We start from the raw sequence: 15,005 nt of genomic DNA on the forward strand, positions 1-15,005 counted from the left end.
TTTCTGCTTATATTCCAAGCCACTCTCGATTTTTTTTTTGTTTGCCTACAGCGCTTGAAAGCCGCCTATTCACTGGAAGACGCTACACAAACAAGATGCAGTATGACAGCATAACTCGAAAGGGTGGGAATTGGGAAGGAAATTAAGATAACGGGCAGGGCGTCGTCTCAAACAGTGGTGGAGGGGGAGGTGCTCGAGGGCACCACAGACGGGGGACCTCGGCAGAGAGCGCATGCGTCTGATAGATGAAGCGGCTTGTAAAGGGGCTGCAGCCAGGAGGGATGGGTAGCAGCAGAGGATGAGAGGGCCTGCAATCGGCGTGTCCACTGTACCTTCCTTCTACCCCATCCTGTGGGTCCCACGCGACGCCGCTCAGCGCAGAGCGGGCACCCCTCCTCAACCGCAGCTCTGTGCCCGTGCTGCCTTCCGCCAGGCTTTTGTACAGGGCGGAGGTGGGGCTATCTCTCGCAGGTTGTGGGGCTACCGCTGGCTAGATGTAGTCCACCGAGTCACCGAGCGCCGCCTGCATCAGACGCCCACAGCGACCGGGCCCGCCTGAGCCTGCACTGCTTGGGAATGAAACCTACGTTTTTATTAGTACTCAATTTGACATTGTCTGGGCAACGGCTTTACCTCGTTAGTGCCCAAATACAGCAACAAGCAACTGAAAGCGGACCAAACAATCTTTTCAAACCCTACGTTTCGTGGCGTTTTTAGTTACTTTTTGTTCCTTTGAGCTAGAAAAAGGTTTTTTTTGCTGTGCCGGGTATGGCGCAGAAGATGGGCAAATCGGCAAATTAGGCAAATCCATAATTTACACCGAAAACGCACATAATTCCAGTGGTTTTACCATGAAGCAGCACTTCTTAAAGAGCTGTCTTCAACTCTTTCCTGAAGTGGACCAGGGTTGGGCGCTCCTGCTGGACACACACATAGTGTCATTATCAGCAACTTCCCCCACCCACAGTCTGAGCATGCATGAATAAATAAATACACAAGACAACTTTTGTTCTGGGAAAATATTGCTGCAGGTTTATTCCATACAAAAGTATGCATTATGGTGGGTTATCATCTTTCGGGCGATCCAAGGGCGGGCAGCCATACCAACCTATGCTGCCCGGCCCGCCTGATGAGCCAGCACTGTGGTCCACCCAGTCAGTGCTACATCTTTTGGTGATCCTTGTCCGGACCACGTGACACATTGGTCCCTTATTACTCATGCACTTTTCAGGGCGGAGCGTAGCAGGTCAAACCCCGGGTTGTTCAGGCCCCCAACCGCCCGAAGAACTAACGGGGTGCCGTAACGGTTTTCCAGGAACCTGCCCTGAGGCTCCTGGTCTTTGGCTCTGGCACCCCTATTGAGCCACGCAGAGGTACCCTTACTGTACCCGTCTGCTTTCAGATGTCCCTGTAACTCCGCCTGCAACACAAACGTAAACAGTAAAACATTCTAAGTACCTCGTCCACCAGCCTGCCCGCCAGGTAAGACGTGGGGTGGGAGACGGTGTGGCTGGTGCAACAGAGGACACCAGGAGGGGCGGAGTAGGCATATATACCCTCCCCCACCTCGGCGCACCAGATGTGACGCCCTTATGGCGCCCCGGCAAGTGGACTCCTAACAGGAGCCCAACCACTAGAGAGGGGTGAGCTGGTGCCCAAATGGCACTAAAGGGCTGCCCTTTTAGGATGGCCCCCTGCGGGGGCAGCGGGAAGCCGCATAGTGCCATTATCTGCAACTTCCCCTACCCACAGTCTGAGCATGCATGAATAAATAAATACACAAGACAACTTTCGTTATGGGAAAATATTGCTGCAGGTTTATTCCATACAAAAGTATGCAATATGGTGGGTTATCTTATGGGCGACCCAAGGGCAGGCAGCCATGTCAACCTATGCTGCCCCGCCCGCCTGATGAGCCAGCACTGTGGTCCACCCAGTCAGTGCTACACCTTTTGGTGGTCCTTGTCCGGACCACGTGACACATTGGTCCCTTATTTTTCACGCCCTTTTCAGGGCGGAGTGTAGCAGGTCAAACCCCCTGTTGTTCAGGTCGCCAAACCGCCCGAAGGACTAACGGGGCACCGTCGCGGTTTTCCAGGAAACTGCCCTGAGGCTCCTGGTCTTTGGCTCTGGCATCCCTATTGTGCCGCGCAGAGGTACCCTGTCGTTCCCGATTCTTGCCAGAGGGAACTTCGTCAGGGCTCCTATATGTTCAGCTGGTCAGATAACAGAAAGGGTATATATATTTAGGGATTCAGACCCAATGGGGCAAAAATATTAGCCTCAATAACAATATAGTTGGCAAGGATTCTCGCAACTTCGGGTAGTAGCCCTGTCAAAGATCCCTCTGGCAAGAATCGGGAACGAAACGCATTGGCTGTGTGCCAGTTTAAAAAGATTTATTGAATAAAAAGAAGTAACTCTGGAACAAATCTTGAAGTTTGTGTATTGACTTCGCAACAAGTGCACCTTCCATTTCCTCTTGTGAACCTGGCTGCGATTGACACCCCTGGACGGCGGGTGTAGGAAGTGACTGCACCATCTTCTGAATTGACTGTACATACGGACTGGATGTTCTTGACCTTGGTCTGCCGTTTTTTCTTTCTCTAATACCCTTACTGTACCCGTCTGCTTCCAGATTGCCCTGTAACTCTGCCACAGCTCTGGAGGCGGCTCCCCTCGACGCCAGAGCCCCCCCACCAACACAGCTGTATTGTCACCTGCAACCTGCCATTTCCAAGGCCTCCTGCAAGTCAAGGAGGAACAGGTCCATCCCCACCGGAGACAAGTGGACCCCATCATTTTCAAAGTATCCCTCGAAATTAGCCTGAATCAGTTTGTGTTTGATGAAACCCAGACCCCTCTGGTCTGTGAACTTACGCATAGAAACATTGACCCTCTTGTGGGAATGTTCCACTGCCTCGCTGGACCTGGCCCCGTGCCAGTCTCTGCGAGGGATGATCTCGGACCACCAGAGCTCGCATTGTCCCATGCGTTTGCTGATTTCCCCCAAGTCAGACTTCATGGATTGTAATAGTGCCCTCCACTCCATGGGAATAAGGTCGTTGCCCCCCAAATGGATCACCAAGATGTTGGGGAGGGCTCCCCCTTGAGCCAGTCATTGCTCTAGTCTGTTAGTGATGCCGCTCCATCTCATTCCAGGAAAGCCCATCCAAACAAACTGTGTTTTTGCAAACCCCACATCCAATTCCTGCGTGCAGCCCACTGAGCCAACCTGGCAACAAATGAATGGCCGATCACCCTCACTCGGGAACCTGGTGAATAAACGGATGCCATCTTTTATACACAGTTTAATGTCCATTAAATCACACTTTATCAAGATCACTACAAACCACTGCACTCAATATTTATAATTTACATGCTGTGCCTTCAAGGGCAAATGTAACGCTCCAAACAGCGCGATTGCCTACGCCCAACCCTCTTTATGCCCTCCGGCTCCATGCCTGCCTTAAATGCCGCTGTGGCTGCCCCAATCCTAAAGAAGTGGCTGGAGTACTTTCTATCGGGGCGAGCAAGGCCCGAGCGAGCTAGGCAAGCGCCCATGATCCGTTCTACCTGGAATTTTGTCTGGGGACCCAAGTCTGCATGTATCAATACCCCTGTGCCACGGGGCGCACGGACATATAATCCTTAACTCTAGCCACTGGGCAATACCTTGGGTCCCCCAAAGGTTTCAGAACTACATCTGCCCCTCTCCCTGCCTGATCTGTTTTGGACTTCCTAATACGAATCACCAGCTTGTCCGTCAGTTTAACATCCTGGTTGCTTAAGGCGTCGCCAGACAAGTCTGATTTTGATCTAGCCACCAGTTCACTCATCCTGAATGCCCCAAAGAATGCTAGGCAGAAGGCTGCAGAGAAGAGTCTGGTCTCAAATTGCGAGTGCGTGACCTGATGTACTCCCTCTAGCATCCCCTGGAGGGTGGGAAAGTCAATGGGGCCCTTAGTGTCCGGAGCCCTAACCTCCTCTCTGGCCCACCCCTTGAGGGCCGCCCTGATCAAGAATGATTTGGTTGGGTCCTGCCCACCCTTCAGCTTGGCGTCATGGCTCACTGCCACCATGTGACCACAGACCCACGAGTGACTTTTCCCCTGATCTTTGGCCCATAATACAAACTCCTGCACCTTCTGGTCCATGGAAAGAGAGCTTGTGTCCAGAGTCTCTGAAACGCTTAAAAATGCGTTAAGATGGGCCTTGTATTTCTTGGCCCACTTTGCAACAACTCGTGCCCATCACCAGAGACTCATTGTGGACCGCCGACACCCCGCCCCAGCGTTTTCGCCACGCTTTGTCTGGAAACCTCCCCTGCCGTAGGTGCATTAGTGGCGTTTGGGCGCCCTCATGCTATTACTATCACCTCACCAGTGCCTGTTTGTCCCCGGACACGAACCTTCCTTATTTATCCTGAGCGACCAGCTTGTAAGGATAGAGCCCAGTGTGTTTGTTGCTGTCAGATAGAATTTCATTGGTAGCATTCAGGCGTGGCCATCCACCACCAACAGCCCCTAGCCCCAGCTTAGCCCCGCCACGGCAATCCATTGACATCTCCACACTCACAACGTACCGTACCTCCTATACGCCCCCCCAGCATTCTGTCCCAAAGGGCCATATACCCCAAGCGAGGTAGAACGGCAGTCAATCCCTCTCCCTTCTGCATTACCTCAGCAACCTGCTTAAGACCAGTTGGCCCTGTGATCCCTGGACCATGTAGGCCCTACGGAGTCACACAGCCCGTACCCGGTGGCCAGGTTACTGGATCATTCGCTTACCCTGAATACTCCAAACTACAGGGGCATCACGGTGCCCTATCCACTGCCGAGACCCTGTAATACAAAGCATAATCATACCCATTAGCAGGACATGAGCAATGGGAACACATGGCATGCAATTCTGGAACTCGCACTCACAGGTTTTACTTTCGGGCACGTCTGAACCCACTCGCATGCCCCCTAAGTGACAGTCTCTACCCCTGCTGCACCCCCGAATCGCACTTGGGGCCGGACCAAGCACCGCCAAAGTAACATTGTCTCTGCAGTAACTTGCCTTCCGCTGCCAAACGCAGCCGGTTGCCGACTCACACCATTGAGACACCATTATGTGAACCGCTGGGCCATGATGACCCACGAGGTGCTGCCTCCGCCCTAATGGCCTGCACGGTGCTCCGATGTCATTTCCCCCCACCGCTCTGAGCTCCTATGGTAACGAGTTGCACCAAAGAAAATACCCTCCAGATTAGGCAAAGCCCTCCATCAATCCTTCTAAGGCATTGTCCCTAACCAGTGTTCCCTCGGCAACCGGATGTTCCAGTGCCGCCGAGGGTCCCAGTACTGCTGCGGTGGCGCGGGAGGGGCCCAGGAGAGCAGACGGTCCCCGTAATCACACGTTGGGGGGGCAAGCAGGCAAGGGACCCGGGGCAAGCCCTCCAGCATGGGTGTATATTGCATGGGACAGCCTGGTGCAGCTGGGGTACAACCCGACTGGCCCACTAACCTGCAGCTGCGATCCAACAGGCGAGTGCAAGTAGTAAGAAGCCACCATACACACCGCTACATGACACAAAGGTTTACACCTCAAACTTAATTTGCATTTGACATGATATCATATGACAAGAGCCTGGGAGGTCTCCTCGCGGACGCATCAACTACACAGCTCCATCATTGGATTATTCCATTGGGCCCGCGGCCCTGGTGGGAAACATCGGCATCCCAGACCGCCAGCACGCTGCTCCCCAGAACATACTGTCGCCCCCGTGTGCCCGCACAACCCGTACTGGCACACACAGGCATACACGCGCAGCCGGCGACATGCCGTCAGGCTGAGGACACCCCTGCCCACTCTGCTGCACACACACTCGCTGTGCGACAGCGGATGCCGTGGCTGGCGTGCCCTCAGAATCAGCCCCGTCACCAACCTACCGCGACTGCCCCAGAGCTTTAAACTTTTCACCCAGCAAATTGGAAAGCAAAACCGTCGAGAGAGATGCTCTAGCCGCCGGCACAACGCCTCGCCCCAGCGCACACCCTGATCTTGGCAGGCACATCGTGGTGCGCGTGGTCTCGGCAAGCGAGCGCTGGAGTACTCAGGGCCCAGTGCCATAAAGTATGCCCATGACCCCCCAGCTCCCCAGGAACAGTGAGACACCCCAGCCAGATCCTTGGGTACTACCCCCAGCAAGGCACTTGCACAAGGAGGAAGCGTCTCTAGGAAGTGCTTGCCGCACCCCCCGACACATAGTCGGCACTTGCAAGCACCGGCCCACCTCGTCTTAGAGGCACTCCCGCGAACCTCTGCCCAGTGGTCATACGTCGCCATCTCTGCTTTACCAGGGGCACGGAGCGACGCGCATCACCCCCATCCGAACCAGAGTAAGTGACTGCTGGGAGGATGCTCCCTAACCCCCGGGCATAAACTTGCTGGCCCGCTGACGGCCGGCCGTGCTCACAAAGAGCTCACCCCCCACCATGGCTGCCCACGCCATCGCCCCTGACCAGCCGGGGATTGTCCCTGGGACGGGGCACGGGGGGGGGGGTTAGTGCACTCACCGTGACTGATGTCGCGTAGCAGCGCACGTGGCACGACCGGGACAGGCAAAGAATGGCGACGATTGCACAACCCTTCACGACGGTGTGGCTGGTGCAACAGAGGATGCCAGGAGGGGCGGGGGAGACATATATACCCTCCCGCACCTCGGCACTCCGGATGTGACGTCTTTGTGGCCCCCTGGCGAGCGGACTCCTAACAGGAGCCCAACCACTAGAGAGGGGTGAGCTGGTGCCCAAATGGCACTAAAGGGCCGCCCTTTTAGGATGGCCCCCTGCGGGGGCCGCGGGCAGCTGCAGAGATGTGGTTCAATACCTTGGGTGCGTACATGGAGAAGCCTGGTGCATTTAAAAAAAAATGTTTTGCAAGTCTTCATCTCCAGTCTGATGATTTTCCTGCTGTGGGATTCCCGAGAGCCCCCAGAGATAGGGTGATCCGAATTTTATAGCCAAAACATGGACATTTCACAAATATTGAAAAAGGGCAACGATTTTCCTTCAAGGGAGCGCACAGAATGACAGCGCTGAGATCACAACCATATCAACTATATTTAAAATGGGAGATGCTAGCAGCACAGCTAACTTCAGGCCTATTAGCCTGATAGACAACGCGCAGAAATTTTTTAGCAGACACATTTTGAATACATGGACTGACTGGACGGAGGCTAATAAAATAATGTCATTATACCAAGCTGGCTTTAGGGCAAAGGTTGGCACCATTGATCAGATTTTTAGATTTTTGTTATTATATTTGAAAACCATCCTCTTAAAACAACAAAAGCTCTACGTAGCTTTCACAGATCTCGGAGTTGCTTTTTGATCTCATCCCACGTACTAAGCTATGGCAAGTCCTCCTTAATATAGGAGTTCCCAGTAACCATGTACATCTCCTAAGCAAACTTGATGAGATCAATTTTGCACAGGTCCGCTGGAGTCCGAATGGTGAACTAGCGGAGCGAATCCTGATCGAACGTGGAGTTCGCCAAGGCTGCGTTCTTGCACCCACGCTGGTCTCCCTGCATCTAAATGATGTGGTCTAAGTTTTAGAAAACTGTGTAAACGACTCCCCAACGCTGAACAATAGGAAGGTGCCGATTTTATATTTGCTGATGACGCCCTCCTCATCTCGAAGTCACCCATGGGTCTGCAGACCCTGGTTAACAAATTCATGGACTTTTGTAAGGCCAGGGGCCTTGAATTAAATGTTAACAAGACCACATTTATGGTATTGGGCAAAGGAGTCAAGAAAGGTAAAGCAGCCATTCGGGTAGAGAATAAGGCACTTGAAAGGGTAAATAATTTTGAATACCTTGTGGTACGATTCATGAAAAGTTTTAAGTGGATGGACCAGATTACTGAAAGCAGGCTGTTAATCAAGCATAGGTCAAATGCCATTATGAGGACGCAAAAGAGAACGGTGTCATGTAGTATCACCTGTCCTGGAGATATATCGCTCTAAGGCACAAGGGGCAGAACTTTATGGGGCTTAAATATGGGGTCATATGGATGTCCAGCCCCTGGCATTGTCGGAAAAGAACTTTGCCAGGAAATTACTCCACCTCCCATCCAGTGCACCCCTTATTCCATTGTATCTTGAACTAGGGTTAAAAAGAGTAACTGATGTGGCCTAACTAAATATATTAGCCTACTGGGTCCATGTCTGAAGTACACCAGAGCTGGCTGATTACAGGGACTCGCTTGATGAAGTTCTTAAGCTACCAGGGGCTAGATCGCTCTCCTGGATTAAACATGTGTTCCCCTGGATGGGGAAACTAGGACTCCTCAGATTTCGGGCCAACCCAACTGAATTAAATAAAATGGATACAAATATATTGAAAGCTACTTATTGGGCATACATCCACAAATAACTCATGAATAGAAGTCCTAGGGGTCCCTGATCAATATGTTTCTCGATTACACTTTTTATCCTTTTTTTGGGGATTATTTAGATTTTATACCCTCCTCTTTTCCTAAGAGCCTGTTTTACTATTTCCTTTAAGATCATTCACCCATAAATGGAGCTAAGAACAGGTAACCACATTTTGTCACATGTGCAAACAGGGCAATGAGAATTTTTCTCCCCAGAGTATTCTGTCTCTCGCCGCAAGTGGATCACTCCCATATGTCGTGAACTGGGGGTCTCTCGTTATCAGGTAGGTCTTAGGGTTTTAAAGACCAACACATCTTTTAAAATCATTTTAGCTGTTAGCAAATTTTTAGAGGCAGTTTGGCACAACGAAGAGCCATTTTAAAGAGTGATGTGTAATGATCTATGGTCCTCTCTTCCTTTATACACCTAATTATGAACCCATTTTTTATTATATCCTACTGTAAGCAGTTTTTAATGCAAGGGCCTTATGGAGCTCCTGCTGTATGCCATTTATGCATATTTATTGCTGCTCTCATTTTGTACTGTTATTGAAGCACAGATCACTTTAGCTTTTGATATGATTTCATCACGGGGGCTGTGTCATACTCTTTAGTGAGTGTTTAACGCTGGTATTGCTAGTTGTACTGACTTTGAAGCACTGGGTACCTTATCCCTCTGTTGTTTTATACAAACGTTATATACGGCTCTCTTAAAATTTTAATTTTTGCACACAACTTACACCATCCATAAGTAAATTGCAAAAGGGTATGTTTCAACAATAAGACAATGGCACGACAGCACTTTGGAATAAATCTCAGGTATTAGTCTATTTTTACTGTCACACTGACTATTTGCACAAGGAAATGTCTTAAAATGTTGTTGAAAAAGCAACTTGTTTTATAACACTTTTTTAACTGTTTTGATATTACGCACTGTTAACAAATGTTATATTGTCATGGTTTTAATTACCTACACAATAAATTATTCATTCATTCATTCATTCATTCAGTTATTAATACATTTAATTAACACGCTGGCTCATTATAGTACAGCAGTGCAAATGTGTCTTTCAAATGTATTAAAGGATTTGTCCCGCCAAAATGTCTTATCCCTTGGTATGACCCCTAATGAGGGCTGTACTCAAGCAACACTGTTAACACTGTGTGTTGGTGCATGCTCTTTGATCCTTGATTTTTTTTTTACCTGTAGTAGCCCATTCTCTTATTATTATGAACCTCCCATTGTCATAGAGATTCGTCTTGGGATAGGATTATAATATCTAAATGCAGTGCTGCAGAAAGGTCAAGATAGATTCATCTGTTCTGTATTACTGCTTGCTTACAGTATTAGCCCCCAGGGGGCTATGAAATGTTATACAGTATCTTGGTGTATGTTCTGTGTATTTATTATTTTAACTGATGTAAATTTTCTTTGGATGTATACTTTGATGTTTGTAATAACCGAATAAAGTACTAATTAAGTAAAATGACCGCTTCTCAGCAGAGAATTATAGAACAGGCAGTAAGAACTTACATAAAATGCAATTTATAACCCCAGTAGCTTGCGTGGTAATTAAATTGCTTTCTTGAAACAACTGCTAACTATCCCTGCTTTGTAAAACATATAAAAATCACCTCCCACCATTTTCAGTTTTCTAAAAACCGGGACATGAGCTAAATTTCCTTAAATCTGCTGGGACCATCCTGGCAATTCCGGGACGCCTGGTCACCCTACCAGAGATCATGAACCGAGTACCCTCGGACCAGTGGAGTATCGAAGCTTGAGCCACCCACCACACGCTCCGGAACCAGTCAGGAGTTCTCAGCCGCTGACCATGCACAGTGCTGGAGCCCCCTCTCCCCAGTGCGGGGGCTAATATTATGCCCCTGCCTCAGACCCAGGCAGAAGTTCATTGGGGTGGGACAAGGAAATGGAACCCACAGATTACTAGTTAAGTTTACGGCTATCTATACATAATCAAGTCTGAGAGAACATTTAAACTGGCCCACCCTTCCTTTGGGGTCAAAACGCTACCATTCTGTTGCTTAAAACTCTTTAATAATATTTAAGACAACTGTTTACACTAAAACATTACCCTGCAGAAATTCCGTTTGCGTGGTGGACCTGGCAGCCGTTGTCGTATTTGAAGAATTTTTAGGATTCACCTGCACAATGCTTAGGATGACCAACTGGCATGGGTGTAAATTCAGGACGGTGAGAGTAAAAATTCAGCACAAAGGGTCAAAATTCTGGACCGGAAGGTCAAGATTCAGGAAAAAAATTCCGGACAAAGGGCAAGTTTTAGAGACACTACAAACGAGGTTATGTAATAATTTGTAAGTAAATAGACAACAAACAAAAGTACAAGTCAAATAGCCTTTGTCTTGGGCTGAGTTTACACTATATAAAACTGTCAAACGGAAAAACAACTATAAAAAATGACTATTTGTTCATGCTTTATGATTTTGCAAAGGGAACATGATGATTAAAGAGGACACTTTATAGAAACATGTCCGTATTTTTTAACACAGCTTTTCTGATGCAAAATTTTTATTTCATTCCCCTTAGTGCATCCCTGTCTGGTTTTCTTATGTTGTGGAGACTGCGCTCTGACACTTAAGTCATTCTGTACCTCTGCCCCGCAAATGTGGGCCATGCCCCGCAAATGTGGGCCACTTTTTTCGTCAGTGCCCGGGCCAACTTGTGATCCCAATCCGACCCTGGCAATAGGTATGGTAGACAGCTCACATTAGGGTGACCAGGCGTCCCGGATTTGCCAGGATGGTCCCCATTTTTCACCAGCTGTCTGGGCAGATTTCGAGAAATTTAGCTAATGTCCCGGTTTTTGGAGAGGGTCTACTAAAAACGGGGGGAGGTGTTTTTTTATGTTTACAAAGTAGGGATAGTTAGCAGTTGTTCCAAGAAAGCAATTTAATTCACAGGCAAGCTACTGGGTTTAAAAATGGCATCTTATAAATGTTCTTACTGCCTGTTTTGTAATTCTCTGCTGAGGTGCGCTGTCATTCTGAGTGCTCGCTTGACGTAAAGTTATAGTCCTTCTTCTATTTTTGTGAAATGTCCCGGTTTTTTTCTTTAAAATTCTGGTCACCCTAGCTCACATCCGTACAAGACCACCCAAAATGCACAGACCAGAGCTTAATTTTCGCCTGTGGTTTCCGGTGCTTGGCACCGGCAATTAATTGTCAACACCTGCACGTAATACAGCTGCCACATGGTGACGCTGTTTGAGTGATTTAGAGATAAGCAGAGCAGTTTGATTAAATCATTACAAATTAAAATCAGCTAATATCTGCTGCCCAAACCGTCCTCACAGCTTTGGGGGCCTTTAACAGTCGGAATTGTCACACTTGTAGCAGTGTGATGGTTAGTAGTTGTGTAGGTACTGTGACGGGACCTATGACAGTGGCAATGGGTGGTGCAAGCTGCGGTGGCCTTCTGAAGCTGGCCCTGGCGTTTATTTCTTTATAAATTAAGCACTGGCACAGACCCAGTACCCAGACAGCTGTGAGTCTCTGGGCGGCCCCACTTATGTTTTAGCCCCACCTCCCCCATTCTTCGTCATGGCCCATCCAGATAAACCCTGGAGCCGGTCCTTGCTGGACAACCCGATTTATCTTGTTGCTCCACCTATGCTTCTTCGTGGCCTTCACAGGTCCTGGGGTCGGGCCTGCGGACACATCCAAGCAGGCCCGGCTCCAGGAATTTTTATTTGGGTGGACCAAGGGTGCATTTGGGTGGGCCACTGCGGGTTCGTTTTGTCGCATATATGTCTAGGCAGGCCTGCTTCAGGGCCCTCCTTTATCTCTTCTTAGTACTACAAGGCCCAGTAAAACGCACTCTTTTCCAAATCTCTTTCTAAATATTATCACTCTCAAAAAGTGTTTTTTCCATGTAATGTTCCTTTGAAGGGAAAAGGAGGTTTGTGAGGTGGGAGTATCAGGCTCCCTCTGTGCGAGCCTTCAGGGAGAATCCCTCTTCATTACTACCTCCACCTGACCCCGGACTCTGCAACGCACTCCCTTACAGGCTTGATTATCCACTACTCCTCTCCAGTGCACTTTATCTCGCAGCTGACCTTATATATATATATATATATATATCAGGCTCCATCGGGCTCCACTTCCCTTTTTCCCGGTAAAAACATTAGTAAAATCACCTTCAAACTTAAAACATTGAATATTGCAGTAAATCTAATTAGCACGCACTTTAAAGTAAGTTCCACAGTAGCCCTTATGACCCGACTGCGAATTAAATAAACAAAAACAGAAAGGCAATGACAGGGCCGACTTCAGCGCTGAGGCGAAAGTCTTTTTCGGCGCCGCACCAATAACCTCTTTGTCCGTAAATACCTTTACCTTCCAACAGTGTCCCTCATCCCTCCATGGCACCCCCCCTATTGACCTCCTCCACGGATTCCCTCACTGCCATACGCCACAAGTGCCCCTCATCTCTCTGTGGCCCCTACCCCTCATGACCTCCTCCTCAGACTCCCTCACTACCACCCTCCACCAGTGCCCCTCATCTCTCCCTAGCTCCCCCCTCCACCCCATGACCTCTTCCTCGGATTCCCTCACTGCCACCCTCCAACAGTGCCCCTCATGCTAAATAGCCCCTCCTACCTCCTCGGATTCCCTCACTGCCACCCTCAACCAGCGCCCCTCATCTCTCTGTAGCCCCTACCCCTCATGACCTCCTCCTCAGACTCCCTCACTACCACCCTCCACCAGTGCCCCTCATCTCTCCCTAGCTCCCCCCGCCGCCCCATGACCTCTTCCTCGGATTCCCTCACTGCCACCCTCCAACAGTGCCCCGGTTGAAGCACTTTGAGCCCAATGTCGTTGCGCGCCTGCCTTCAAGCCCTCACTGCGAGGGCCAAGGCTCCTGTTTGGGTGGGCCACGCTCATGTTTGGGTGGGCCTGGCTCACCCGGCCCACCCGCTAGAACCGGGCCAGCATCCAAGACACCTGCTGTAACAGGACTACAGATAAAGATACAAACACAGAGGCGCCTTTACGGGGGTGCGAAGTGTGCTCCATTTAAAAACATTTTTAGCTAGCAAGGAAAGACGGAGATCTCACTGCACCTCACTCACTCAGTCCGTTTTCTTTGCATCATGGGACTGGTATGGGGGCGGGGATGTAAGGTGGCCCAGAGGTGCCCTTTCCACAACAACGGGAACCAAAAGGAAACATTCATCGGCCCTTCTCCGAGTTGATGTGTGGATTGTGCAACGGTCTGTTAGAAGGAACGGAGCTCCCTCCCGCGCTGTAATAAGCCCCGAGGCAGGTTTGACTTTGTCTGGATACAAAGTCACCTCTTGCTCAAAGCTGCTGTTCCTGTGCCAAAACATAGGCCCCGGCGATGGGGGCGGGGCAGAGCTGCACAGTATCCTGGCCTGGCCCGAGAGCTCCTGAGTCCTGGGGCCCTTCATGTACGCTGCAGGTGCCCCCCCCCCCCCCCTCGTTTCGTTACGGTAGTGTGCTGTGCTGCATTAAGGAAGCGATGCTGCAGAGAGGCTATTTAAAGAAGTGAACTTTTGTTATCCATGGTGTTATGGGACGGCTGGACGGTGAACACGGCAACATTCGCTACTCTGGTTAGTGTGAGTGCTGGGCACACGTTTGGACAGTCTTCTAAAATCGGGACGGTCCGGGCGCCCCGGTGGGAGCGCAACAATGAAAGTGGGGTATACAGAGAAAGCTGCGAACGAAAGAGAAATTAATTGTGAGTTATTAAAAAAACCTAAGAAGGGCTTTGAGGCAGCATTATGTCAATGTGTGGAGCTATATAAAGCGCGTGAAAAACATATATTGTGTTTCTTTTTTCCCTCTCCACCGGACCCTTCCTTTCTCAGTTTTGCTTTCTGCTTATATTCCAAGCCACTCACGATTTTTTTTTTGTTTGCCTACAGCGCTTGAAAGCCGCCTATTCACTGGAAGACGCTACAAAAACAAGATGCAGTATGACAGCATAACTCGAAAGGGTGGGAATTGGGAAGGAAATTAAGATAACGGGCAGGGCGTCGTCTCAAACAGTGGTGGAGGGGGAGGTGCTCGAGGGCACCACAGACGGGGGACCTCGGCAGAGAGCGCATGCGTCTGATAGATGAAGCGGCTTGTAAAGGGGCTGCAGCCAGGAGGGATGGGTAGCAGCAGGGGATGAGAGGGCCTGCAATCGGCGTGTCCACTGTACCTTCCTTATACCCCATCCTGTGGGTCCAACGCGACGCCGCTCAGCGCAGAGCGGGCACCCCTCCTCAAGCCGCAGCTCTGTGCCCGTGCTGCCTTCCGCCAGGCTTTTGTACAGGGCGGAGGTGGGGCTATCTCTCGCAGGATGTGGGGCTACCGCTGGCTAGATGTAGTCCACCGTATCACCGAGCGCCGCCTGCATCAGACGCCCACAGCGACCGGGCCCGCCTGAGCCTGCACTGCTTGGAAATGAAACCTACGTTTTTATTAGTACTCAATTTGACATTGTCTGGGCAACGGCTTTACCTCGTTAGTGCCCAAATACAGCAACAAGCAACTGAAAGCGGACCAAACAATCTTTTCAAA

The 15,005-nt window shown here is 49.9% G+C and overlaps 1 protein-coding gene across 2 annotated transcripts in view; it reads right to left on the reverse strand.

The window, feature by feature from the left end:
- Positions 1 to 14,746, reverse strand: part of LOC146868753 (glycosyltransferase family 92 protein gtnt-30-like) — a 376,977-nt gene extending 362,231 nt beyond the window's left edge. For both annotated transcript variants that reach the window (XM_085613723.1, XM_085613726.1), the window contains exon 1: positions 14,644 to 14,746. The gene's annotated coding sequence lies outside the window, so the exon portion shown is untranslated. The remainder of the gene's footprint in view (positions 1 to 14,643) is intronic.
- Positions 14,747 to 15,005: the final 259 nt, after the last annotated feature.

This window comes from Triturus cristatus, chromosome 1_2 (assembly GCF_964204655.1).
Source record: "Triturus cristatus chromosome 1_2, aTriCri1.1, whole genome shotgun sequence".
NCBI classification, from domain to species: Eukaryota; Metazoa; Chordata; class Amphibia; order Caudata; family Salamandridae; genus Triturus; species Triturus cristatus.